At 44.0% G+C, this 14,848-nt stretch overlaps 1 long non-coding RNA gene across 3 annotated transcripts in view; it reads right to left on the bottom strand.

The window, feature by feature from the left end:
- Positions 1–14,848, bottom strand: part of LOC137628331 (uncharacterized) — a 54,204-nt gene that overhangs the window by 20,281 nt on the left and 19,075 nt on the right. For all 3 annotated transcript variants that reach the window (XR_011041331.1, XR_011041332.1, XR_011041333.1), the window contains one exon: positions 13,457–13,565. This is a non-coding gene — a long non-coding RNA (uncharacterized lncRNA). The remainder of the gene's footprint in view (positions 1–13,456; positions 13,566–14,848) is intronic.

Raw genomic sequence — 14,848 nt, 5'->3', positions numbered from 1 at the left:
GCAAGATCATTCTCCTTCATCTCTCACCAAGTCCCAGAACTTCAGATAGATCTCTTTGCAACGAGCGACAACAATCAACTTCCTCGGTATGTGGCCCCGTAAGAGGACCCCAAGGCAGAAGCAGTGGATGCCATGTCACTGGACTGGAACAGATGGTCCAAGATCTACCTGTTCCCTCCCACCAACCTTCTGTTGAAAGTCCTCTCCAAACTGAGAACCTTCAAAGGGACAGCGGCCCTAGTGGCTCCCAAGTGGCCCCGGAGCAACTGGTACCCCCTGGTCCTGGAGCTGCAGCCCAAGCTGATCCCTCTCCCGGGCCCAGTTCTCTCCCAACAAGTACAGAAGTCGACTGTCTTCGCTTCATCATCGAAAATCAAGGACCTTCATCTCATGATTTTCTCTCCCTAGCCGCAAAGAAGAGGTTTGGGATCTCGAAGAAAAGTCTGGACTTCCTAGAGGAATACAAGACCGAATCCACAAGACGGCAATACGAATCATCCTGGAGGAAATGGGTCTCCTTCGTCAAGACAAAAAATCCTAAAGAAATCACGATTGATTTCTGCATGTCCTTCTTTATTCACCTTCATGGACAGGGATTAGCAGCCAATACGATTTCAACCTGCAAATCAGCCTTGACCAGACCAATTCTATATGCTTTCCAAATTGATCTGTCCAACGACATCTTCAACAAACTACCGAAAGCATGTGCTCGCCTACGCCCAGCACCCCCACCGAAACCGATCTCCTGGTCACTAGACAAGGTGCTCCATTTTGCCTCCAACTTGGATAATGATTCATGCCCTCTCAAGGATCTGACTCAGAAAGTCATATTTCTCTTTGCTCTTGCTTCGGGAGCTCGAGTCAGCGAAATAGTGGCATTATCAAGAGAAGATGGACACATCCTGTTTACCGATACAGGAGACGTTACCCTCTCCCCTGATCCGAAGTTTCTCGCCAAAAATGAATTACCCACCAAAAGATGGGGCCCCTGGAGAATATGCCCCCTGAAGGAAGATGCCTCTCTATGCCCAGTAGAGAGCCTAAAGGTCTATCTTCGCAGAACTTCGAACTTTGGTGGAGGCCAACTCTTCAAAGGAGAAACATCGGGCAGCGACCTGTCACTGAAACAATTAAGAGCGAAAATCACCTACTTCATTCGCAGAGCAGATCCTGACAGTACACCTGCTGGTCATGATCCTAGGAAAGTTGCATCATCTCTGAATTTATTTCAGAGTATGGACTTTGAAAGCCTTAAAAACTTCACAGGCTGGAAGTCCTCGCGCGTTTTCTTTAAACATTATGCGAAACAAGTGCACGAAGTCAAACATTTTGTGGTAGCCGCAGGTAGTGTTATGAAACCTGCACCTAACTCTGCGTAGAACAGTGAGTTACTTGGGACTCTAACTCTTCGGGTGCCTATGTTGACCCTCGAACGATACATAGTGATGTCGAAAACACTTAGTGCTTTTATAACTGTTCTTATCCCAGGTGAAATGTCATAGTTGTCACACAAGTGCCGCATGCCCTGAGCATGATGTGTTTTATTCAAAGACTTGCGTTCCTTGAGAACGAGTGCCTACTAATAAACTTGAAATTCCTTTTCAGATTCAAGAGCAAGTCTTTATGACTATGTACATTATAATTACTGTAAATGAACTTTACTTATTGCTGTAATTTATTTAATTTCTGCATTTGTGAAATAAAATTTCTATTTTATTATCTGTGCGTCTCAATCAGCTCCTACTTACTATGAAATACATGCCTGTCATAGTTTTATTATCCCCTTTTTCCTTATGGTTATGGAGAAATTAAGATACTAACTCTTAATTTATATTCACTCTGATTATGTAATGTTCCAATACGAATACTTACTCTTCATACCCTGGAGATGAATCATCTTTCTCAACATACAGTGCCCAACCACCACTGGTCTGCTTTTCAGAATGTTCCTATACAAATACCAAACATTCAGCTTCATCTCCAAGTTCTTCAAGTTCTTCTATCAGGATGAATAGCCCTTCAATACCACTTTGACGTCGGCATGGCCCGTGGGAACTTCACTGCCAAGGGGGGCAGGATGCTTCTTCCCTACGGTTCTTTACCAAGATTACTATGCTAATTTGTCAATGCCTTGGCACTTACTATTAGGGGAAAATCTACCACGATACATTGATTCTCTGGTATTCTTCCATCAGGACGCCATGGCTTGAGCCCAAAAAACGGATTTTGAGCGAAGCAAAAAATCTATTTTTGGGTGAGATAGCCATGGCGTCCTGATGGACCCTCCCTGCTACTTCGTCCAGTTTTAGGTCCCACCCTGCTCTGCTGTATCATGGTGATGGGCAAGCAACTGGCTTCAGGATAAAGACAGACGTGACGTCATTTAAGCAATGGTGCCCGTTTGTTTACGTCTCGAGTATCAGTAGTAGCCACGAATGAGATTAGCTATGGAACGGCTCCCAGCTATTCTCAGCCCTTACACACCGAAGCATTAACTCTGTTCGGGGTGTAGATAGCTATGTGGCGCGTTAATACATGCGTCCCCTGTTGATATACGATGTCTTAAAAGGGAAACCTTTAGGATACTGGCTCCAGAAGTTAGAATTCTGTGATAACCTGTGGTTAAATTCTCTGGGAATATCTTAGTAGTTATTTACCCAAGGAAGCTACCAAAAAGGAACCTTCCATCAGGACGCCATGGCTATCTCACCCAAAAATAGATTTTTCGCTTCGCTCAAAATCCGTTCTTTGGATAGTCGTTCCGGGAGTTGGAACCCTGTGATACGTGACGGTAATTCTCTTGTAATATCACTCGCAGAAATAATATACAGCAGGAAGCAGCCGAAGGTTACTTCCATCAGGACGACATGGCTATCTCGCCCAAAGAGAGATTTTTCCTACGTCAAAATCTTTTAACAATACACCTATGCTAAAGGATCCAGATCAAGATGATGCACCTTTACAAAAACCATTAATACATTACCTACTTCACAACTTTTAGTATGGAATTGCAAAACATTGAAAGTCTAGCAGGCACTACTCTCGAGACAAAAATAATGCTTAAATATTCTACCATGTAGAGGGCAAGCCTTATCCCTTTCTTCCTTTCAGTGTCCTGCAGGAATGAATATATAAATCTGTGTCCTGCAGGAATGAATACATAAAAACTACATAGCAGTCTAATATCAATATACTGTACGTGAATATATTTTCCTTACTACACAGTTCTTAATAGGAGTAAAATTTTAGTAAAGCTGGAACTTCAATGTTAAAACTCATTATGAGGTCGTTGTAGTAACTGTCAGAGGTGTTCAAGCCCAACTCGCCCGACAAGCCACAGAATTGTTAAAGACCTTAACCTTTGACTTGCAGGGAAGTGAAGGCACCATTGAAAAAAAAACAAATGTAACAAAAGCTGCAGAAACAAATAGAAAACCTCGAGACATTGAGAAAACAACTGAAATCATGGAGGTTGATGGACCATTATCAGATACTGAAAAATCTGTTTATGTTTTGCTACAAAATAAGTTATTTTAATCTCTCCTGTTGTGAGTTGGAGCCTGGCAATTCAATGAGATTAGGGGACTCTAAACCAAAACTCTTTGAACAAAACCTATTTTGAAAAACCCAGTATTTCCTTATCTTTAAATACTTGTAAATCACAAAAAAATCTGGGAAAATCTATTTGAGCACAGAATAGCTTATAGAAGCATCAAGAGTGTTGTAACCCTTTATAAAGGGGGCGTGATGCTTTTAACTGCATCCACAACTTGAACAGATTGCATTTGCTTATTTTACATTGCTGGTTACGCCATATGTCTTGCATATCTGGTGATTTCTTGCAAATTCCCTCGGAAGTACCACCATACTTCAGCCACGAGAATTAGTAGCAAAACTCTTCCATTTTAATTATATATGCCATTTTGCTTCTGCAGGTATCTGCTATTGGGGAATTTTGCTCCTGCGGGTACCTGGAATTGGGGGATTTTGCTCCTGCAGGTACCTGGTATTGGGGGATTTGCTCCTGCAGGTACCTGGTATTGGGGGATTGTGCTCCTGCGGGTACCTGGTATTGGGGAATTTTGCTCCTGTAGGTACCTGGTATTGGGGAATTTTGCTCCTGTAGGTACCTGGTATTGGGGGATTTTGCTCCTGTGGGTACCTGGTATTGGGGGTTTTGCTCCTGCAGGTACCTGGTATTGGGGGATTTTGCTCCTGCAGGTACCAGGTATTGGGGGATTGTGCTCCTGTAGGTACCTGGTATTGGGGGATTTTGCTCCTGTATGTACCTGGTATTGGGGAATTTTGCTCCTGTATGTACCTGGTATTGGGGAATTTTGCTCCTGTAGGTACCTGGTATTGGGGGATTTTGCTCCTGTGGGTACCTGGTATTGGGGGATTTTGCTCCTGCAGGTACCTGGTATTGGGGGATTTTGCTCCTGCAGGTACCAGGTATTGGGGGAGTGCTCCTGTAGGTACCTGGTATTGGGGGATTTTGCTCCTGTATGTACCTGGTATTGGGGAATTTTGCTCCTGTAGGTACCAATTTTGCTCCTGTAGGTACCTGGTATTGGGGAATTTTGCTCCTGTAGGTACCTGGTATTGGGGAATTTTGCTCCTGTAGGTACCTGGTATTGGGGGATTTTGCTCCTGTAGGTACCTGGTATTGGGGGATTTTGCTCCTGTAGGTACCTGGTATTGGGGGATTTTGCTCCTGCAGGTACCTGGTATTGGGGGATTTTGCTCCTGCGGGTACCTGGTATTGGGGGATTGTGCTCCTGCGGGTACCTGGTATTGGGGAATTGTGCTCCTGTAGGTACCTGGTATTGGGGAATTTTGCTCCTGTAGGTACCTGGCATTGGGGAATTTTGCTCCTGTGGGTACCTGGCATTGGGGGATTTTGCTCCTGTGGGTACCTGATATTGGGGGATTTTGCTCCTGCGGGTACCTGGTATTGGGGGATTTTGCTCCTGCGGGTACCTGGTATTGGGGGATTGTGCTCCTGTAGGTACCTGGTATTGGGGAATTTTGCTCCTGCGGGTACCTGGTATTGGGGAATTTTGCTCCTGTGGGTACCTGGTATTGGGGGATTTTGCTCCTGCGGGTACCTGGCTCCTGCGGGTACCTGGTATTGGGGGATTGTGCTCCTGTAGGTACCTGGTATTGGGGAATTTTGCTCCTGTAGGTACCTGGTATTGGGGAATTTTGCTCCTGTAGGTACCTGGCATTGGGGAATTTTGCTCCTGTGGGTACCTGGCATTGGGGGATTTTGCTCCTGCGGGTACCTGGTATTGGGGATTTTGCTCCTGTGGATACCTGGTATTGGGGAATTTTGCTCCTGTGGGTACCTGGTATTGGGTGATTTTGCTCCTGCGGGTACCTGGTATTGGGGGATTTTGCTCCTGCAGGTACCTGGTATTGGGGGATTTTTCCTCCTGTGGGTACCTGGTATTGGGGAATTTTGCTCCTGTAGGTACCTGGTATTGGAGAATTTTGCTCCTGCGGGTACCTGGTATTGGGGGATTTTGCTCCTGTGGGTACCTGGTATTGGGGATTTTGCTTCTGCGGGTACCTGGTATTGGGGGATTGTGCTCCTGTAGGTACCTGGTATTGGGGAATTTTGCTCCTGTAGGTACCTGGTATTGGGGAATTTTGCTCCTGTAGGTACCAGGTATTGGAGGATTGTGCTCCTGTAGGTACCTGGTATTGGGGGATTTTGCTCCTGTAGGTACCTGGTATTGGGGGATTTTGCTCCTGTATGTACCTGGTATTGGGGAATTTTGCTCCTATAGGTACCTGGTATTGGGGAATTTTGCTCCTGTAGGTACCTGGTATTGGGGGATTTTGCTCCTGTAGGTACCTGGTATTGGGGGATTTTGCTCCTGTAGGTACCTGGTATTGGGGGATTTTGCTCCTGCGGGTACCTGGTATTGGGGGATTGTGCTCCTGCGGGTACCTGGTATTGGGGAATTGTGCTCCTGTAGGTACCTGGTATTGGGGAATTTTGCTCCTGTAGGTACCTGGCATTGGGGAATTTTGCTCCTGTGGGTACCTGGCATTGGGGGATTTTGCTCCTGTGGGTACCTGGTATTGGGGGATTTTGCTCCTGCGGGTACCTGGTATTGGGGGATTTTGCTCCTGCGGGTACCTGGTATTGGGGAATTTTGCTCCTGCGGGTACCTGGTATTGGGGGATTTTGCTCCTGTGGGTACCTGGTATTGGGGGATTTTGCTCCTGCGGGTACCTGGCTCCTGCGGGTACCTGGTATTGGGGGATTGTGCTCCTGTAGGTACCTGGTATTGGGGAATTTTGCTCCTGTAGGTACCTGGTATTGGGGAATTTTGCTCCTGTAGGTACCTGGCATTGGGGAATTTTGCTCCTGTGGGTACCTGGCATTGGGGGATTTTGCTCCTGCGGGTACCTGGTATTGGGGATTTTGCTCCTGTGGGTACCTGGTATTGGGGAATTTTGCTCCTGTGGGTACCTGGTATTGGGTGATTTTGCTCCTGCGGGTACCTGGTATTGGGGGATTTTGCTCCTGCGGGTACCTGGTATTGGGGGATTTTGCTCCTGTGGGTACCTGGTATTGGGGAATTTTGCTCCTGTAGGTACCTGGTATTGGGGAATTTTGCTCCTGTAGGTACCTGGTATTGGAGAATTTTGCTCCTGCGGGTACCTGGTATTGGGGGATTTTGCTCCTGTGGGTACCTGGTATTGGGGGATTTTGCTTCTGCAGGTACCTGGTATTGGGGAATTGTGCTCCTGTAGGTACCTGGTATTGGGGAATTGTGCTCCTGTAGGTACCTGGTATTGGGGAATTTTGCTCCTGTAGGTACCTGGTATTGGGGAATTTTGCTCCTGTAGGTACCAGGTATTGGAGGATTGTGCTCCTGTAGGTACCTGGTATTGGGGAATTTTGCTCCTGCGGGTACCTGGTATTGGGGGATTTTGCTCCTGTGGGTACCTGGTATTGGGGGATTTGCTCCTGTGGGTACCTGGTATTGGGGATTTTGCTCCTGCGGGTACCTGGTATTGGGGGATTTTGCTCCTGCGGGTACCTGGTATTGGGGGATTGTGCTCCTGTAGGTACCTGGTATTGGGGAATTTTGCTCCTGTAGGTACCTGGTATTGGGGAATTTTGCTCCTGTAGGTACCTGGTATTGGGGAATTTTGCTCCTGTGGGTACCTGGCATTGGGGGATTTTGCTTCTGTGGGTACCTGGCATTGGGGAATTTTGCTCCTGTGGGTACCTGGTATTGGGGAATTTTGCTCCTGCGGGTACCTGGTATTGGGGGATTGTGCTCCTGTGGGTACCTGGTATTGGGGAATTTTGCTCCTGTGGGTACCTGGCATTGGGGAATTTTGCTCCTGTGGGTACCTGGCATTGGGGGATTTTGCTCCTGTGGGTACCTGGTATTGGGGGATTTTGCTCCTGCGGGTACCTGGTATTGGGGGATTGTGCTCCTGTAGGTACCTGGTATTGGGGAATTTTGCTCCGGTAGGTACCTGGTATTGGGGAATTTTGCTCCTGTGGGTACCTGGCATTGGGGGATTTTGCTCCTGTGGGTACCTGGCATTGGGGGATTTTGCTCCTGTGGGTACCTGGTATTGGGGGATTTTGCTCCTGCGGGTACCTGGTATTGGGGGATTTTGCTCCTGCAGGTACCTGATATAGGGGGATTTTGCTCCTGCAGGTACCTGATATGGGGGGATTTTGCTCCTGTAGGTACCTGGTATTGGGGAATTTTGCTCCTGTAGGTACCTGGTATTGGGGAATTTTGCTCCTGTAGGTACCTGGTATTGGGGGATTTTGCTCCTGTGGGTACCTGGTATTGGGGGATTTTGCTCCTGTGGGTACCTGGTATTGGGGATTTTGCTCCTGCGGGTACCTGGTATTGGGGGATTTTGCTCCTGCAGGTACCTGATATGGGGGGATTTTGCTCCTGCAGGTACCTGATATGGGGGGATTTTGCTCCTGTAGGTACCTGGTATTGGGGAATTTTGCTCCTGTAGGTACCTGGTATTGGGGAATTTTGCTCCTGTAGGTACCTGGTATTGGGGGATTTTGCTCCTGTAGGTACCTGGTATTGGGGGATTTTGCTCCTGCAGGTACCTGGTATTGGGGGATTTTGCTCCTGTATGTACCTGGTATTGGGGAATTTTGCTCCTGTAGGTACCTGGTATTGGGGAATTTTGCTCCTGTAGGTACCTGGTATTGGGGAATTTTGCTCCTGTAGGTACCTGGTATTGGGGGATTTTGCTCCTGTAGGTACCTGGTATTGGGGGATTTTGCTCCTGTAGGTACCTGGTATTGTGGGATTTTGCTCCTGCAGGTACCTGGTATTGGGGGATTTTGCTCCTGCGGGTACCTGGTATTGGGGGATTGTGCTCCTGCGGGTACCTGGTATTGGGGAATTGTGCTCCTGTAGGTACCTGGTATTGGGGAATTTTGCTCCTGTAGGTACCTGGCATTGGGGAATTTTGCTCCTGTGGGTACCTGGCATTGGGGGATTTTGCTCCTGTGGGTACCTGGTATTGGGGGATTTTGCTCCTGCGGCTACCTGGTATTGGGGGATTTTGCTCCTGCGGGTACCTGGTATTGGGGGATTGTGCTCCTGTAGGTACCTGGTATTGGGGAATTTTGCTCCTGCGGGTACCTGGTATTGGGGGATTTTGCTCCTGTGGGTACCTGGTATTGGGGGATTTTGCTCCTGCGGGTACCTGGCTCCTGCGGGTACCTGGTATTGGGGGATTGTGCTCCTGTAGGTACCTGGTATTGGGGAATTTTGCTCCTGTAGGTACCTGGTATTGGGGAATTTTGCTCCTGTAGGTACCTGGCATTGGGGAATTTTGCTCCTGTGGGTACCTGGCATTGGGGGATTTTGCTCCTGCGGGTACCTGGTATTGGGGATTTTGCTCCTGTGGGTACCTGGTATTGGGGAATTTTGCTCCTGTGGGTACCTGGTATTGGGTGATTTTGCTCCTGCGGGTACCTGGTATTGGGGGATTTTGCTCCTGCAGGTACCTGGTATTGGGGGATTTTGCTCCTGTGGGTACCTGGTATTGGGGAATTTTGCTCCTGTAGGTACCTGGTATTGGAGAATTTTGCTCCTGCGGGTACCTGGTATTGGGGGATTTTGCTCCTGTGGGTACCTGGTATTGGGGGATTTTGCTTCAGCGGGTACCTGGTATTGGGGGATTGTGCTCCTGCGGGTACCTGGTATTGGGGAATTGTGCTCCTGTAGGTACCTGGTATTGGGGAATTTTGCTCCTGTAGGTACCAGGTATTGGAGGATTGTGCTCCTGTAGGTACCTGGTATTGGGGAATTTTTCTCCTGCGGGTACCTGGTATTGGGGGATTTTGCTCCTGTGGGTACCTGGTATTGGGGATTTTGCCCCTGCGGGTACCTGGTATTGGGGGATTTTGCTCCTGCGGGTACCTGGTATTGGGGGATTGTGCTCCTGTAGGTACCTGGTATTGGGGAATTTTGCTCCTGTAGGTACCTGGTATTGGGGAATTTTGCTCCTGTAGGTACCTGGTATTGGGGAATTTTGCTCCTGTGGGTACCTGGCATTGGGGAATTTTGCTTCTGTGGGTACCTGGCATTGGGGAATTTTGCTCCTGTGGGTACCTGGTATTGGGGAATTTTGCTCCTGCGGGTACCTGGTATTGGGGGATTGTGCTCCTGTGGGTACCTGGTATTGGGGAATTTTGCTCCTGTGGGTACCTGGCATTGGGGAATTTTGCTCCTGTGGGTACCTGGCATTGGGGGATTTTGCTCCTGTGGGTACCTGGTATTGGGGGATTTTGCTCCTGCGGGTACCTGGTATTGGGGGATTGTGCTCCTGTAGGTACCTGGTATTGGGGAATTTTGCTCCGGTAGGTACCTGGTATTGGGGAATTTTGCTCCTGTGGGTACCTGGCATTGGGGGATTTTGCTCCTGTGGGTACCTGGCATTGGGGGATTTTGCTCCTGTGGGTACCTGGTATTGGGGGATTTTGCTCCTGCGGGTACCTGGTATTGGGGGATTTTGCTCCTGCAGGTACCTGATATGGGGGGATTTTGCTCCTGCAGGTACCTGATATGGGGGGGATTTTGCTCCTGCAGGTACCTGATATGGGGGGATTTTGCTCCTGCAGGTACCTGATACGGGGGGATTTTGCTCCTGCAGGCATCTGTCACTGGGCAATTTTGCTCCTGCAGGCCTCTGTCACTGGGTTATTTACACTTCTTACTTTATCCTTTGGCATGCCAAACCGTATTTGTAATTGAACACTCAGGCAAAACCTTAAGAGAAATGTGAATTTAAAATGCATCAATCATGCAAGTCAAAGCTCTCGCTTTGAACATGTAGATAATTTTCGTACATCAGCCTTGCCTTGCAATACTGTACTCCCAGACCCTCCTGGAATGAAATTCTTGTCTAATGCTTTGAAGGTGAATTACATGAAAATGCATCATATCATGCAATCTTACAGGAGACTTGATTAATGAGCTAGTGAAGAAGTGCCAAGGTAGTAAATTCTATTAAGTATGCACAGTAGGATATGGAATGAGCTCACAAATAAAGTTCATTTCCATCAGACATACTTTATGTTATATGTCAGAGTAAAGTTCAACCATTTTGAGCCACAGGCAAGTTCTGCAATAAGAAAAAGGCAATGAGGGACAGTAAAGGCAGGAAAAGTAAAAGAGCAAGAACATCCTATTGCAGACAAGCGAGTGATTTATGGTTCCGGAATGGTACCACAACCACAGTACCATTTGTAATTTGACGAGTACCACAATTGCGGAAAAGAAATGCATCCACTGCGGGGTAAAATGATTAAACGGTAACCCCCATAGATTTGTTCTAAGGATGTCTCAGTATAGGCATTTTGCTAGCAAAGGTGCAAAAACTAAATACTATAGATTAAAATTGGCAGTGACAAGAGGCGACCTCAAGGTAAACATGAGCACCTTATTAATTAATCTTTACCTATATTGTTGTATAGATGATGTTACAGGCTTGATAAAGAAAAATCAAGATCAAAATTTTCTAAGAATAAGCCTCTTTGCAGGGGTCTCCAAACTTTAAACGTGTAGCAAATATTTATTTTTTTTGCTATAAATATTCATATATTTTTTTCCCCATTATTACTTTTAACTTCTCATGGTGGTTATTCATCTTTGTAGATCTATACAAATTTAGTTTTTTTATTAGAAAATTGTGTAATTTTTAATCAAATCATGAATATAGTAGACTTCCTAGAAGTAACTCTGGGCAGCTATCTAGTAAGAACGTTACTTCACGATATTTGGGCAAATACGAGAAAACCAAAAGTTTTAGAAATTTGTATGAAGTTCAAGTACATCACAAATTTTGAGTCTAGCATAAATAATATTGCCACAAGGAAAGGTTTATATTGTGTTTTCGATTTTAGTATACGACTTCACACTGTTGTGATTTCATGGCATCATACCTACACTATGTCCATTTAGTCATTCAACATTCCAAGAAACTAGAGCCAAGTTATCAGTTTAGCTGCAAATTCATTTTCCACCTGTTTAGCATCCCCTCAAACAAAAGACTGAAGTTCCAATAATGAATTAAGGGTTACAACTATCTGGATGTAGGGTTGTAGCTTCACTAGGAATAAAAAAAAAAATAATAATGACGGTAGATGATTAAATCACGGCAGCAGATATCATCATCTCCGTCTCCCCTACTTCCGATTTATCAATGCCATTTGCTGTCTTTCCAAACCATCAATACCATTGACAAAGTATCTGTGGTAACATGCTTTTTACCCAAAATATATATCACAAAATTAAACTTTCATTTTAACCTAAATTACCTTTTTCAATGTTTTTCCGTATTCTATCACCAAATAGTTTTACATGCGGGCAATGGTCTAAAATCAGGTTATAAAAACCTAGCCAAATCCTTAAAAAAAAAAATTACAGTTGCTGCTGCTTTCCCCCTGATGGATCATGCAAGAACAAACATTATTGCAGATGAGCGAGAGACTTTTTGTCCCGGAATGGCACCACTTCCATAGTTCCATTTGTAATTTGGTAATCAGGTTGACCAGATACCACAGCAAGAGTTATTAAGTTCTTTGACTGGACAAACAGTACTATATTGGATCCCTCTCTTAGGTTATGGCTCATTTTGTCTTTGCCTACACATACACCAAATAGTCTGGTCTATTCTTTCCATATTCTCTATCCTCATACACCTGACAACACAGATTACTAAAGTTTTCTTCACTCAAAAGGGTTAACTACTGCAATTTAATTGTTCAGTGGATACTTTTAACTTGGTAATGGTAAAAGAAGTTCTTTTAAGTGGATACTTTTAACTTGGTAATGGTAAAAGAAGTTCTTTTAGCTATGGTAAGCAGCTCTTCTAGGACGACACTAAAATCAAACCATTGTTCTCTAGTCTTGGGTAGTGCTCCTCCATACCATTACATGGCCTTCCACTATCTTAGATTAGTCTCTCCTTGTGGAGGGTACACTTGGGCACTATTCTATTGTTTTCATCCTGATTTTTTTTTTTTTAAAGTTTATAAATAAAAAATCTAATTTAATGTTACTGCTCATAAGATATTTCACTTTTTTATTACTCTTGTTTATTTCCTTTCCTCACTGGACTATTTTTCCCTGTTGGAGCCCTTGGGATTATATCTTGTTTCAACTATTTTTACATACGTATTACCTTCTAATAATTATTATAATTATAAACCATCAGGTAAATTGCATACAATACCGTGACCCCTAGCTACTTTGCGGTTCAATTATCGCGGATTTGCGACTTCGAACTTCGTATTTATATGGAAACTTTATTGCAGATTTTCTGTTATAAAAATTGTGATATACCAACACCCAATATCAAATCCATTTAAATAGCTTTTTCTTGTCTAAGAAGAACAAAAGCGTAAAATAGCAAAGACAAAACAACAACAACCACCACCACCATCTGGGATGCAATGTTCGTACAGTACCAGGTTCTATTACTAGGAAAACTTAGCGTACCAAAAGATCACAACAGCAAGGTTATGAAGCAATAGTACTGTAGTTTGTACGGAGGTACGGCCAAAACTAAAGTGACTACTTGGTGGCCTCTCAAGTGGGCAGGCCATTTTCTGAAAAGGACAATTGTTTATATATAGGAACAAATTGGTCATTTTTCATAAATCTGAAAAATCGTGGGATAAAAATTGGTATTCAAAAAGGAAGATGTCAATTATAAATGGGTTGAATTGATTTACAGATATAACAACATTTTTTTGTACAGTATTCAAAATGGTATGTACAGTACTATAATACCTTTGAATTTTAAAAAGAAATTTAGAAAATTCAGTATGAAACTTTTGCCTAAGTACACCACCCAATGGAAACCATTGGGCAACCCTGCAATAACCATTTAATTCTTGATTCCACAGTTGAAAAGCTAGAATTTTACTTACAATCTATGTTTTACGAAGTTTCTCCACTGGATTTCTATTGAAGTTCCTTAATTGCCTACTCTTGACATTACTTCAGGAGGGACAGCCAAGAAAATTCATATAAATGGCCCTGCAAAAGAACATAAGTAAATAGAAGTTTTGTTTTATATATACAGAAATCAATAATCTATTTAAAAGTGATAGGTATTTCAACACCTAAACGTTACCCTACACTTTCCGGTAGCACTGAAAAAGCAAGTACGAAAAATCAAGACATTGAAGCATCTACTATTTGAATATTAAAATGTAGAGACTATTTGAGAGCAAAACTTTTCAAGCAGCCATTCAAAAGCTCTATTTGCTATGTATAAAAATCAGGAAGTACAGTATATATTAAAAAAAAAATCCACTACTTCTATGAAACATATGTTCATATTCCTTCTCTAAGGACTTTACCAACATTTGCCCACTATACATTTGAAATTCCATTTTATTTACTTCTACTCCGTGACAGGCCACAAAGTTGACTGCCTCGGCCTAGGATTTGCAGGGCAGTTGAGGTGACATTTACAAAAATAATTGTAACATTACTTAAAACTGTAGAAACCAACTGTTGAAAGGACTAGACTTGGCGAGATCATTTGAGGTTGATGAACACCATTATCAGAGAATATAAGCTGAAAATCTATTCGTAATGATTGACCCTGAAAAGAACTAATTTTTTTCAAGAGCCTGTTGTTAGATTGCGTGCCTTCCAGCCAGCTAATCTACAACAGCAATGAGTAAATTTAATGTTAGTCTCCAGAGCTTGGCAGTTTATGGCAAGTCATAAGAATTCCATTAATACATTAAAAATATAAACTGGAAACCTCTTGGCCGAGGTGCTAAGGAGCTACTCAACATTATCAAGGTATTCATCTATTGTGAGCGATTGTTGGATGGTTATTTAAAATGTGATCAAATACAGAAATTTTTTGCGGCAACACGAGACGTTCACTATGAAACTATGAACAAGTGATTTATTATTTGGCAAAACAAACATCAGGTCATTGATGCCAATTTGAGTATGCTTAATATTAATAAAAAAAAAAAAATGGAAATGATTACGTAACCGATCAATTAAACTTAAAATATACATTCAAGAACAGGTAAGAAAGCCAGCTTCCAATACAAACTTAATGCCACTGGCATCATAAATGTCCCATCGAAGAATCTCACTCAGGATTATCTGCCATCCTCACCACAAGTTTCAGACAGGAATTGTTCCCCAATACCCACAAGAATGGGGCATTCAATAAGTAAATGCCTTTCATTCAGAGGAACCAATCACAAAATGGCTGACACCTAACAACCACAAGGAACTCTATTCAACTTGTGGGGCCAATTCTAAGGCAACAGAGGGCAGTCTCCCAC

This window comes from Palaemon carinicauda, chromosome 36 (genome assembly GCF_036898095.1).
Source record: "Palaemon carinicauda isolate YSFRI2023 chromosome 36, ASM3689809v2, whole genome shotgun sequence".
Classification (NCBI taxonomy): domain Eukaryota; kingdom Metazoa; phylum Arthropoda; class Malacostraca; order Decapoda; family Palaemonidae; genus Palaemon; species Palaemon carinicauda.
The sequence above is the reverse complement of the archived record's forward strand: the minus strand, read 5'-3'. Positions and strand labels throughout refer to the sequence as shown.